This window comes from Chrysochloris asiatica, unplaced genomic scaffold (assembly GCF_000296735.1).
Source record: "Chrysochloris asiatica unplaced genomic scaffold, ChrAsi1.0 scaffold00058, whole genome shotgun sequence".
Lineage (NCBI taxonomy): Eukaryota > Metazoa > Chordata > Mammalia > Afrosoricida > Chrysochloridae > Chrysochloris > Chrysochloris asiatica.
In genome coordinates, this window is record NW_006408576.1 from 2,390,323 (window position 1) to 2,402,331 (window position 12,009).

At 37.8% G+C, this 12,009-nt stretch overlaps 1 protein-coding gene and 1 pseudogene across 1 annotated transcript in view; one reads left to right on the forward strand and one right to left on the reverse strand.

Moving 5' to 3' along the window:
• The window catches only part of SNTG2 (syntrophin, gamma 2), a 624,924-nt gene that overhangs the window by 172,800 nt on the left and 440,115 nt on the right, over positions 1-12,009 (forward strand). The gene's annotated exons all lie outside the window — the stretch shown is intronic.
• On the reverse strand, positions 10,135-10,697 carry LOC102834955 (annotated as a pseudogene).

Genomic DNA, 12,009 nt, shown 5'->3' on the forward strand with positions numbered 1-12,009 from the left:
GGCTGGTAGTTTCGAACCACTGACCTTAAGGTTCGCAGCCCGATTCGTAACCACTACGCTACCAGAGATAGGAAAGAAAAATAGAAGTTCTGTAAGACAGAAATGCAAGGAACAGGGATACACTGAAATCTGTCTAAATGTTTCAATTCAAATAATGTGCTCCTCTTTCCCACTGTTCTACCTATCACATAAGGGAACATTTGATGTTATTAATTCAATTTCTCAGCCACATGCAGTATCAGATTTCAGTTTATTTCTCTGGTTAGATGAACTAAAGAAATCATTCAAGAGCATTATTTTTACTTAGATTCACTATCAACAATCATAGAAACCCCAGTCAAGACATCAAATGACATACTGCATTAGGCAAATCTGCTGCACAGTGTTCAAGAGCACAGATGTCAGTTTAAGCATTAAGGTACTGCTTACTGATCCAAGCCACGGTATTTTCCATGCCTCATATGCATGTGAAATTTTGGCAGTAAATAAGGAAGACCATAGAAGAATTGATTCATTTGAGTTATGATGTTGGAGAACAAAATTAAAAGTGGACTGCCAGAAGAACCAACAAATCTGTGCTGGAAGAAGTACAGACAGAAAGCTCCTTAGGAGCTAGGATGGCAAGATTTTGTTTCTCATACTTTGTACGTATTATCAGGAGGTACAAGCCCTTGGTAAACTGAAGCAACTTCAAAGAAGAGAAGGACCCCAAATGAGATGGATTGGTACAGTGGCATCAGCAATTGGCTCAACAGTAACAATGATTGTGAGTTTGGTGCAGGACCAGGCAGTGTTTCATTCTGTTGTGTATAAGGTGTTGTGCATGAGTTGGAAACTACAAAACAACTGTATGGCAGCACTGGACTGCAAGGTCAGTTTGAATCCCAAGGTTCAAACTCACCAGTCGCTCCTCGGAAACCCTATACAGGGTCCCTATGAGACAGAACCAACTCAACAGCACTCAGCAACAACATGCTGCTAATTCTTCACCCATGGCTCAAACTGGAAATATATGTCATCAGCTTTGTAAAGCTCCTTCGTCAAGGTCTCCAAAGTAGCCGTAAGCAGACATCCTAACCAGTTCTTACAAGAAAACTGCATCAGTTAGCACTTGATTGAGAAAATAAAAATAACTATGAATCCTGGGTATCACATGTTTGACAATACAGGAGTTCACAGCGTATTGGAACTGCTGGGGGTAAAGGTTGTGAAATTGCTATTAATTATCTCAACGTATAAACTGAAGTGGTTGGTTTTCAAGAACAAGCCAGAGAACAAGTGCAGTTCTCAGAAAATTCTGGAACCTAGCATCATCTATAAAGCAGAGAGTACTCAGAAGCCACTGGGAAGCCACAGTAAATCTATATCTACCTAAGGGCCTAGTTAGCTGACTTCAGAGACTAAATGACCTCTTCTGTTTCAGTTTCTAAATCAGCAAACTCTAACCCTGAGACATATGGGAAGAGATTCAGAGAAATATCTTTTCTGGCTTCTCTTTTTGTGATAGAGAAGAGCTTTAAGAGAATGTTGATGTACTGCCAAATTGATCAAAGACAACCCAGCATAAACATAAAAGAACAGTTGTGTAAAACTCTGGTGAAACACTGGAAAATTAAGTTTACAGTGAAAATACATGAACAATTAAAGATATTTAATTAGATGAGTAAAAAAATGTGTGCACATATTAGCATGTACATGTGTGTGTATATTTAACAGAGTATAGGTAGATGCTGTAATACTTAGGTCATCTGGTAGCATAGGAAACAAAAACTTAAATTGAGTACAAGAGTCCTGGTGTGGGTCTTCTAACCAAAACTTGGCAATTCAAACCTACCCACAAGGTGCTCCTTGGAAACCCCAACAGGTTTGCTATGATTCAGAATCAACTCGACAATATTTAACAACAATAATGAAGTGAAAGGGACAAAGAGTGGCCAATACTATTAGAGCAGTAAATTAATTGAACCTTGTGAGAAATGACATAAATTACTCTGAAAATCTTAGTAGCACTGTTTCCAACTGTCTTCTGTTAAAAAATGACTGTTTCCAAATACTGTCATTACATACATCTTTAATACTTTATTAATGTACAAATAACTCTTTTAGTGAGTCATTTCATGTGATTGTGTCATCATGTTATACAGATTTCATTTTTAATGGGCCTTTTTGCAGAGATCAGAAACTTTCTAGAGGACTTTAAGTAAGTTGTCTGAGAATGTAAACTTTTTAAAAGATGGAATTAAGACTCAAAACTGTGTAATGTCTCAAAAACATTTCTTATGTTTCCACTAAGTCATTCTGCCTTTCTCATCCTCTACAGTAGAAACACTGAACAAAGAGTACATTTTTTTATTTGTTTGAGCATGTCTTATTTCCTTGAATTTCAATCATTTAATAATTTTTAATTTCTTATGATGACCCTTATCAAAAAGGTTTCTATTAAAATCAGCATCCTTACAAAGTTAGAATTTTCTCAGCCTGAATCAGAATGTTACTTATAAACATGTTTGGACAAAATGACAAGATTTTTAAATGATGATACACAATGTTTTTCCCACTATGGTAAAATTTTAAGTATACAGTATTTGTAAAGATAGCATACAGGTTAGATGATATAACCCAAAGTGTAGCAGTCAACACAAAAAATAACAGTTATAATCATATGGCATAAAATTCTGTATTCCCCAAACATAAGAATATATTATGAAAGTAATTATCTTCAAACATATTATTCTATAAAAGTCCCTGATAATTGTTCATTATATTTTAAGAATATGAAATTATCAGAGGCAATTGAAGACAATACAGGCCTGATTATGATCTTGAGGAAAGAAAGTCAATTAATTTTAAAATTCTTATATTTTAATTATGTATTAAAAGGAACTAAAATAGGAGCCTTCTTACAAAGAAAGGGGAGGTGTTTAAATGAAGAAGCTGGTTCTATGCATATTCTTTGTCTCTTCTATTTTATTATAGATAGGTTAATATTAGCTAGTTGAAAATTCAGGAGCAAGACTATTTCAAGTGTGACCTATATGATAATCACATCAGTGAAAGCAGAGAAAATTGTGGTGTCATATATGTTGGAATTAAACATTTTTAAAAAACATTCCAATATGTATAGCTCCTTAGTGATTATCTAGTCAGTTTAACCCCTTATTTCAGACATGAGGATTTTGTCGCAAAAAGAGGGCAGGAAATGTTCATATTTATGCAGACAAAATGTGGCAGACCCATAATAGAACCTCGTGCTGCTAGGCTTTAATCAATGGCTATTTCTACACATTCAAATTCCAGAACTGGAAAAGTTATCCAGATATTTTGCCTCATACAGTATGTTTCTATTTGTAAACTAAGCAAAGTACTAAATAAAAAATAGTATGAAGGCATATTTACAAAGTCTTCAAATTGATGAAATGTCTTCCTTTTATAGTTCTGATTACTGTTTTGTTGAGGTCTACTGAAGATGAGTAACTTATTACAAGACACATGCATGGTTGGGGCAAGGATATCCCAAGCTCATTTTTTGTTCAACTAAAAGATGGTGAATTACAGTAAAAATAATGTAGAACCTGCCATCATTTGTAGATACTGACCATTCATTATAGATTCACAAATAGTTGTACATTTTGGGATTTCAAGAATACACAAAAGGAAAGAGCAAGTGATGTAAGATGAAGGGAGAGAAAAAAGGAAGATGAAGAGATTTGGGGAAAAGATAAGAAATTCCATGACAAAACTTCCTCTCTGGCTACTATTTGACAAGTATATCATTGAAATTATGGAAGAACTCAGGAGTGCTATACATATTTTAAATACCTAAAATTAAATGTGAGTGTTACTAAGATATAGGTAAGTATATCACAACATGCAAACTTCTTCCCCCTTGGATATCTGTAGGATATTTAAAAAGGGTTCTTAATAGCAGAGAATATCAGAAAGATGTTTACCTTTGTTTCATTGACTACGCTAAGGCTTTTGATTGTGTGGATCATGACAAGCTATGGACAATATTGTGAAGAGTGAGTATTCCTGAACACTTAATTCTGGTCATGAGGAATCTGTACATGGACCAAGACGCAGTTGTTCGAACAGAACATGGGAACACTGTTGTTGTTGTTGTTGTTAAGTGCCATCGAGTCGGGTCCGACCCATAGTGACCCTGTACAGGGTTTCCGAGGGTGTAAATCTTTACAGGAGTAGAAAGCCTCATCTTTCTCCCGCGGAGCGGCTGGTAGTTGTTGAACCACTGACCTTAAGGTTCGCAGCCTGATTCAAAACCACTATGCTACCAAAGCTCTCTGATTTAAAATTAAGAAAGGTGTGTAACACGGTTGTTTTCTTTCACTTTACTTACTCAACCTATCTGCTGAGCAAATAATCCGAGAAGCTGGGTTATATGAAGAAAAGCGTGGAATCAGGATTGGAGGAAGACTCTTTAACAACCTACGATAAGTAAATGATAAAACTTTGCTTGCTGAAAGTGAAGAGGACTTAAAATATTTACTAATGAAGATCAAAGAGCACATGGATTGCATGTTAATGTAAAGAAAACAAAAATCCTCGCCACTGGACCAATAAACAACATTCTTAACAACAGAGAAAGGATTGAAGTTATCAGGGACATCATTCTTCTAGGATCAACTATTAACACTCATGGAAGCAGCAGTCAAGAAATCAAACGATGTATTGCATTAGGCAACTCTGCTGTGCAAGACCTTTTTAAAGTGCTGAAAAGCAAAGATGTCAGCTTGAGGACTAATGTGCACCTGACCCAAGCCATGATATTTTCAGTAACCTCATATGCATGTGAAAGTTGGACAGTAATTACGAATAGGACTGCGAACCACAAGATTGGCAGTTTGAAACTACCAACTGTTCCGTGGGAAAAAGATGAGGCTTTCTGCTCCCATAAAGATTTATAGCCTCGGAAACCCTATACAGGGTCGCTATGAGTCGGAACCAACTCCACGGCACACAACAACAACAACAACAACAATAGAAGAATTGATGCTTTTGAGTTTGGTGTTGGAGGAGAATATTGATAGTGCCATGGGCTACCCATAGAACCAACAGATCTGTGTTGGAAAAAGTGCAGCTAGAGTGCTCCTTGGAGGCCAAGATGGCCAAACTTTGTCTCTCATACTTTGGACATAGTGTCAGGAGGGACCAGTTGCTAGAGAAGGATTTTATGTTTCGTAAGGTGGTGGGTCAGAGAAAAAGAGGAAGACCCCCAGCAAGATGGTTTAGCCAAGTGGCAGCATCAATGAGCTCAAGCATGGCAACAATATTAAGGTTGACCCAGGGTTGGGCAGTGTTTTATTCTGCTGTGCCTAAGGTCACTATGAATTGGCACCAATTTGATACCACCTAACAATAACAACAATCACATAAATTTGGAAAACAAAATAACTGATGATTGTTCATAGTTTAGGCATTACTAGGTCAGTTAACGATTAAATTGAATTTTTAAAATATAGGTACTTCTTGTCAAGATTAGCAGTGGGAAAGAGTGTGTTGAGGAATGTAATTATGCAGATGTTGTCCCAAAGTTAAAGGATTTTGAAGCATTTATTTTGTTCCATAAAAATGAGATATTAAATGGTAAATCTTTGTTAATAGTATTAGAAATAAAGGCAAACACTGGACATCATACAACAAGGCCAGTAGTTTAAACCACTAGCTACTCCTCAGAAACAGATGAGTCAGTAATGACTTGATGACATGTAACTGTATAAGCAAATTAACAAAAATAGTAAAGTTAAACAATATCAGATCTAAAATTCCTTTCAGCATTTTACCCTTACTTTTGTCCATAAGAAAAATTACAAAATCCTCATGACCACCATTTGCTAATCTGTAAAGGTTTAGTGTTCGAGGTGTTGGAGGAAAATATTGAAAGTGCCATGGGCTTCCAGAAGATCCAATAGATATGTGTTGGAAGAAGTACAGCCAGAGTGCACCTTGGAGGCCAAGGTGGCCAAACTTCTGCTCTCACACTTAGGACATTTTGTCAGGAGGGACCAGTCACTGGAGAAGGATATCATGTTTGGTAAGGTGGAGGGTCAGATAAAAAGATGAAGACCCCCAATGAGATGGATTGGCAAAGTGGCAGCATCGATGGACTCAAGCGTGGCAACAATAGTAAGGTTGGCCCAGTATTGGGCATTGTTTTGTTCTGCTGTGCATAAGGTCGCTATGAGTCGGTACTGACTCGATGGCACCTAACAACAACAACAAAGGTAAAAAAGGTAAATTGTTATACTACTAATTAGATAATTATGCTCCCCCCCCTTTTTTTCTAATAAGACTAAGTTTATTCAAAACCCTAGTAAAAGTTTTGATTCTTAGTATCAAACAATATAAAAAGTACAAAACAGATTTTAGATTTCAAATATATTAATACATGACTACATACAGTAACCTTACAGGCAAAGAGTGGTGGAAGGGAAAAAGAAGACTGTGGTTGAAGGCTTGTTATAAGTAAGTAAATACACAATTAGAGATGATCCATATTATAGTATAGTCTACCACCAGTACTGTAGCCAAAATGTACCAAATTAAAAAGACAAAAGAAATAATTTCAAATACAACTCAGAAGGAAGATGATAAGGCTGGGACTCTTGTAATACACCTCAAAGGCTGTGGGAGAGTTGACCCAACTCACTATGTATCTGTGCATATGGTGGCATGTAGCATGGAGGTTTTTGCCAAAAAGGAGAAATATAAAATCTTGAGTTTAGATAATGAACTGTAAAACTATAGGATGTCCATAAAATTTGGCTCATTGCTTATTGATATTTATACTATCCAATTTTTTTTTTTAAATACAGTTTTAAAAATAAACACTGAGTATTGGTACTGTTAAGGTAGGCAAAATGCTCCTCCCTCAATTATGAAGTCTTAAGTAGTGATCAGTGAATAAGGAAGATTGTAGAAGAATTGATGCCTTTGAGTTGTGGTGTTGGAGGAGAATACTGAAAGTGCCATGGACTGACAAAAGAACCAAGACATCTGTTTTGGAAGAAGTGCAGCCAGAGTGCTCCTTGGAGGCCAGAATGGCTAAGCTTCGTTTCTCATACTTTGGACATATTGTCAGGAGGGAACAGTCGCTGGAGAAGGATGTCATGCTGGGTAAGGTGGAAGGTCAGAGAAAAAGAGGAAGACCCCCAACGAGATGGATCAGCCAGGTGGCATCATTGATGGACTCAAGTGGGACAGCGGTAGTGAGGTTGGCCCAGGATTGGACATTGTTTCATTCTGCTGTGCACGGGGTCGCTATGAGTCGGTTCAGACTCGATGGCACCTGACAACAACAACAACAACAACAAGTAGTGATAGTTTGTTTTTGTTTTTTTTCCCCTGAACTTTCAGAAGAGGCAATGAAAATAACTTTGGTTTTGGATTCAAGTGAAAGGCCTTTCACGTAGATTTTAGAACTGAAGCGATTCATTCAGGATTTGTTTTTTGATTAAAATCTCAGTGTTCAAAAAGCTTGTCTAAGAGAAGCCAAACAAAATCAACCCACTCAGCCCTTGACATACACCTCTTTTCTTTTAGTAGATTTTTATTTTAAATATAGAGTGAAGAAAGAACAAAAAACCCAAATCAGTTACATCAAATCAGACATCCACTCTACACAGATAAAACCTTCACAAAGGTCAACTGAATTAATATAGTGCTAAAACGTAAGTATGCAGATTTTCATAAAGTCACCCATCATATGACTCAAGAAAAAGTTAATTATTTACACACACAGCAAAAACCTCTAAGAAATGTGACTCTAGAAGCATTACCTTTGTTTTCTACCATCTTGAAAGCTTGCACATTTTATTTTCCAGATAGTTTAACGTTTTTTAATAGAGTGTGTTTGTTCTCCACCATGTAGTAATGTTTGGTTATCCTAAAAACTTTCCATTTCCCAAGAGAAGCTTTGACTTTGCTTTTAGAGGTTTCATATAAATAAAATTTTTATCAAATATTAATATGGTGGGAGGTCAAACTGGATACAACATATACAGTCAATTTACCTCTCTGTATATTTAGTCATTATTCTCTACTTCAAGGTATTTGTGCCTGAAAGCTTAGTCTCTCCTGCTTAATATTTCAGTATTGAATCTTTAGAATGTTGGCAAGACCTTGATATTTAAAAATTATTAACAAATCCCTCTAGGGGCACATACATGTTACTGCTTATGACAAATTTATTATCATGAGGGAAAACAAGTATAGCCAACCATCTTTAACAATGCCCCAGCCACTGCTTCTCAATATAGAAAGACTAAAACTACATATGGTTTATCATACAAGATCCCATTTGTCTCCATGAAACTCCCCTTTTCATTCATTAGAAGGGAATTACAAAAAAGAAAAAAAAAAGACTTAAAGAGCACTTTACAGCAGCATTCAGCTTTCCTATGAAATACTCAGCATCTTAAATATTATATGTGCACTTTTTTGTGTGTGAACTAGCCACTGGCTTCAAAGTTTGTGGAACTGGAGAGAATAATAATCCATTCAAAACCATTCTACATATTGTTTGGGTTTTTTTTTTTTTCAACTGTTTTATTTTGAATTATGTGATAGTTTACATAGGAGAATATTAGCTTTACATTCATCATATCATATATCGTTACATTGCCATGGTTACAACATCCTTCATGCATCATCAACCAACCAAAGGGTGCATCCCGCAAGCCTGCCCCCAGGTCATCAGCACAGAGCCCCTCTCCCTCTCTGGGTCTAGAGTTCCCAGCTGCTCCATCTCTCCACATCATCGTCTTTGCCTCCATCTCTGGCATCACTCTTTCTCTGCTCTTCTCCCTTGATGGTCCCAGGGGCCTCTGCTCCTGGCCTGCAAAGTCAATGTCTCCCCTCCTTTTGCTACAAAATGTCTACGTTTACATTTCCAACCCTCACAGTCAGTCTTGATAGTAATTATTCACTATTGTACCACATGAGTGCTATCCCCATCTCCTTTTATTAGCCCCTCCCAAACAGATTGGATACTACTCAGTGGAGATTCTACCTTCCTTCGTGACATCTGGATATATCTAGACTCCCTTTTGAAAGCTTGTAAGCCAGTCACTTCTTGCCTTTGTAGCCACCGGCCCCCCTCATTATGGATAGCTAATGTCCAAGTTACCCATCCCTGTCTACCCTTTGTATGGAGGGGATGGGAGTGATCCTCGCTGTAAAGATTTGTTCCCTCTTGAGCATTCATAGGTGTAGGTCAAGTCCATCAAATTGTATCCAATTACGCTTTTTTTCCTCTTCTTTCTTCTAGTTGAGCTCTGATCATCCAGCCATTTAAGCCAGCTCAAGTAGGTATTATTTGCAAGTGAGGGTGTTGTTGTGCATATGCCCTCTCTTCTTATCAGCTGGATGCTTCATTCTCCACTGTAATCCTCTGTGGCTGTGTCACTTCTGGGCCCAGGAGTTCCAGGTCTTGCCAAACTGCTGGCCAATCAGTTCTCCACCCAGGGTTCACAGGAGTGTATTGAATGTGTTTGGACTTAGCTCACAGCTTCATTGCTGTTTTTTGCCTTTTCCTCTTATCGGTTACCAACATAGTCACCAGTCAGAGCACATGTCTGCTCATGTATCCCCATTGAGTCTTAGTCTTGGAAGGAGTGCATAATGTCTTTTGGCAAAATAACAAGTATCCAAGTTAAAAGAGGGGGATTACTTTGTTGTGTCTTTCCAAACTTTCAATTGTTTTTGTTCCCCTTCTATATAAATCTCAGTCACCTCTCCTGAGTGGAGATGGGTAGGGGCTCTGGCCCCGACTCCTCTGGCTTCTCAGCAGTTGCTTTCTTATTGCAGCAACAAGGCTTGAATGCTCTTGAAAGGCTATTGCTCAGAAGAAAAGATGTTTGGTTTTCACAAGCCAAAGATGCACAGAAGTATAGCGGGTGACTGTATTTGCAAAGCTAAGTCCTCGAGTTCTCGATTCAGTGACAGTAAACACTATGAAAAGGACTTCCAGTGCTGTTTGGGGTTGCATGAGACTCGTTCAAGGAGACATCTGCAATGGCTGCATCCTGCTTGTGAAAAGATGGAAGAAGCTGCCAGCAGGATCAAAAAACAAAAGGAATCATGTGGTAGATGCAAGGGCAGAGCCCGATCTAAATACTACATTGAAGCCAAAGAAAATGATTTTTTTTGTGTGTGTGTGTGCCTTTTCCAGTATGTAAAATGTAAAAAGGAAAAGACTGGTGTTGTATTAATGCCAGGAGCCATCTCTGTATATGAAACATCATCTGACTAGTGACTGTAACAAGGAGACTGGGCTGGAGAGGTACTTGAGGTGGCACTGTGAGCATCAGAATTATCAGGTTTAAATTCCTTCTGTAGTTTACTGACTTGGTTGCTTTTTATCCTGTTTCCAGAGAGTTTTCATTTTCTTTGGCTTCAATGTAGTATTTAGATCGGGCTCTGCCCTTGCATCTGCCACATGATTCCTTTTTTTTTTTGATCCTGCTGGCAGCTTCTTCCATCTTTTCACAAGCAGGATGCAGGCATTGCAGATGTCTCCTTGAACGAGTCTCATGCAACCCCAAACAGCACTGGAAGTCCTTTTCATAGTGTTTACTGTCACTGAATCGAGAACTCGAGGACTTAGCTTTGCAAATACAGTCACCCTCTATACTTCCGTGCATCTTTGGCTTGTGAAAACCAAACATCTTTTCTTCTGAGCAATAGCCTTTCAAGAGCATTCATTTTACGTGCAAAAATGTTCCCGAGGTGCAGAGTGCACTCCAGATCAGCGTCCCCTCCTCTAGTCGCTCCCTGTGATGTCCTTTGACCCATAAAATACCTGTGCTGTAGGGAATCTGAGTAACAGAATATTGAAAAAAAATCTGTTCATCTTGTTGTTCCTAGTTTTAGTTGGCAGAATTATTTATACTTATAATAAACTGATGGCAACTTTTTTTTTTTTTTTGATTTTGTGGTGATGTGGGTTAATGCACTGGACTGCAAAGTTGATTTGAACTGCTAGGTCTGCGGTTCAAGTTCACCAGCTGCTACTTGGAAACCCTATGCAGGATCGCTATGGGTTCTTTTGAGAAGATTTCATAATCACAAGTTCCTTGTTGTTGTGAAGTGCCTTCGAGTCAGTTCCGAACCATAGCAACGCTGTAGAGTTTCCAAGGAGCTCCTGGTGAACTTGAACCTCTGACCTTGCAGTTCAAATGGCTGTGCAGTCTTGCGCATTAACCCACAGTGCCACACCAGGACTCCATGCAAGTTCCTTGTTGTTGTTGTTAAGACCGTGGAGTGGGTTCCGACTCATAGTGACCCTGCACAGGGTTTCTAAGGCTATAAATCTTTATGGGAGCAGAAAGCCTCATCTTTCTACCATGGAATGGCTGGTAGTTTAGAACTGCCGACCTTGAGGTTAGTAGCCCGATTTGTAACCACTATGCTACCAGTGCTCCTTTAGTAAATAGTAGATCATATTTACAACAGGTGTCTGAAGGTTTAGGTAACATTTTGAGGTCATCTTCTAAAAAATATGGAGAATTAACTAAATAAAAAATTAGAAGTCAGCATTACATTCGTGTTCATATTTTACTAATGAACTAATTAACTAATGTATCTGTTTATCTCTGTTTGTCTATAACATATGCATGGAATGCTAATTATCATCTTACTTTGTAAAATATGGGAACCTGCTTATCTATTGGGAATCAAAATGGCTCTGTCACTTTTAACTGAGAGTAACATATTAAAAAAAAAGCAAGTCTAGTATTTTGCAACCCAAGCCACTGATCTTTCTTGTCACAGCTTTATTTCCTACAACTGAGCATACATCATGGAAAGCATTTCCTTTACTCTCCAGAAATATATGTTAACAAAATGTTCAGGGAGTTTATCTTTGAAGAACTTTTGTTTCTTGATGCGCTAGTTAGTGAACCAAACAATTATGTCTGTCAGGTGAAGTATTGACTAGCGTTAAAGCACTGTCAAGATCAGAATTCACGACAATTTTTTTTTTTTTTTTTT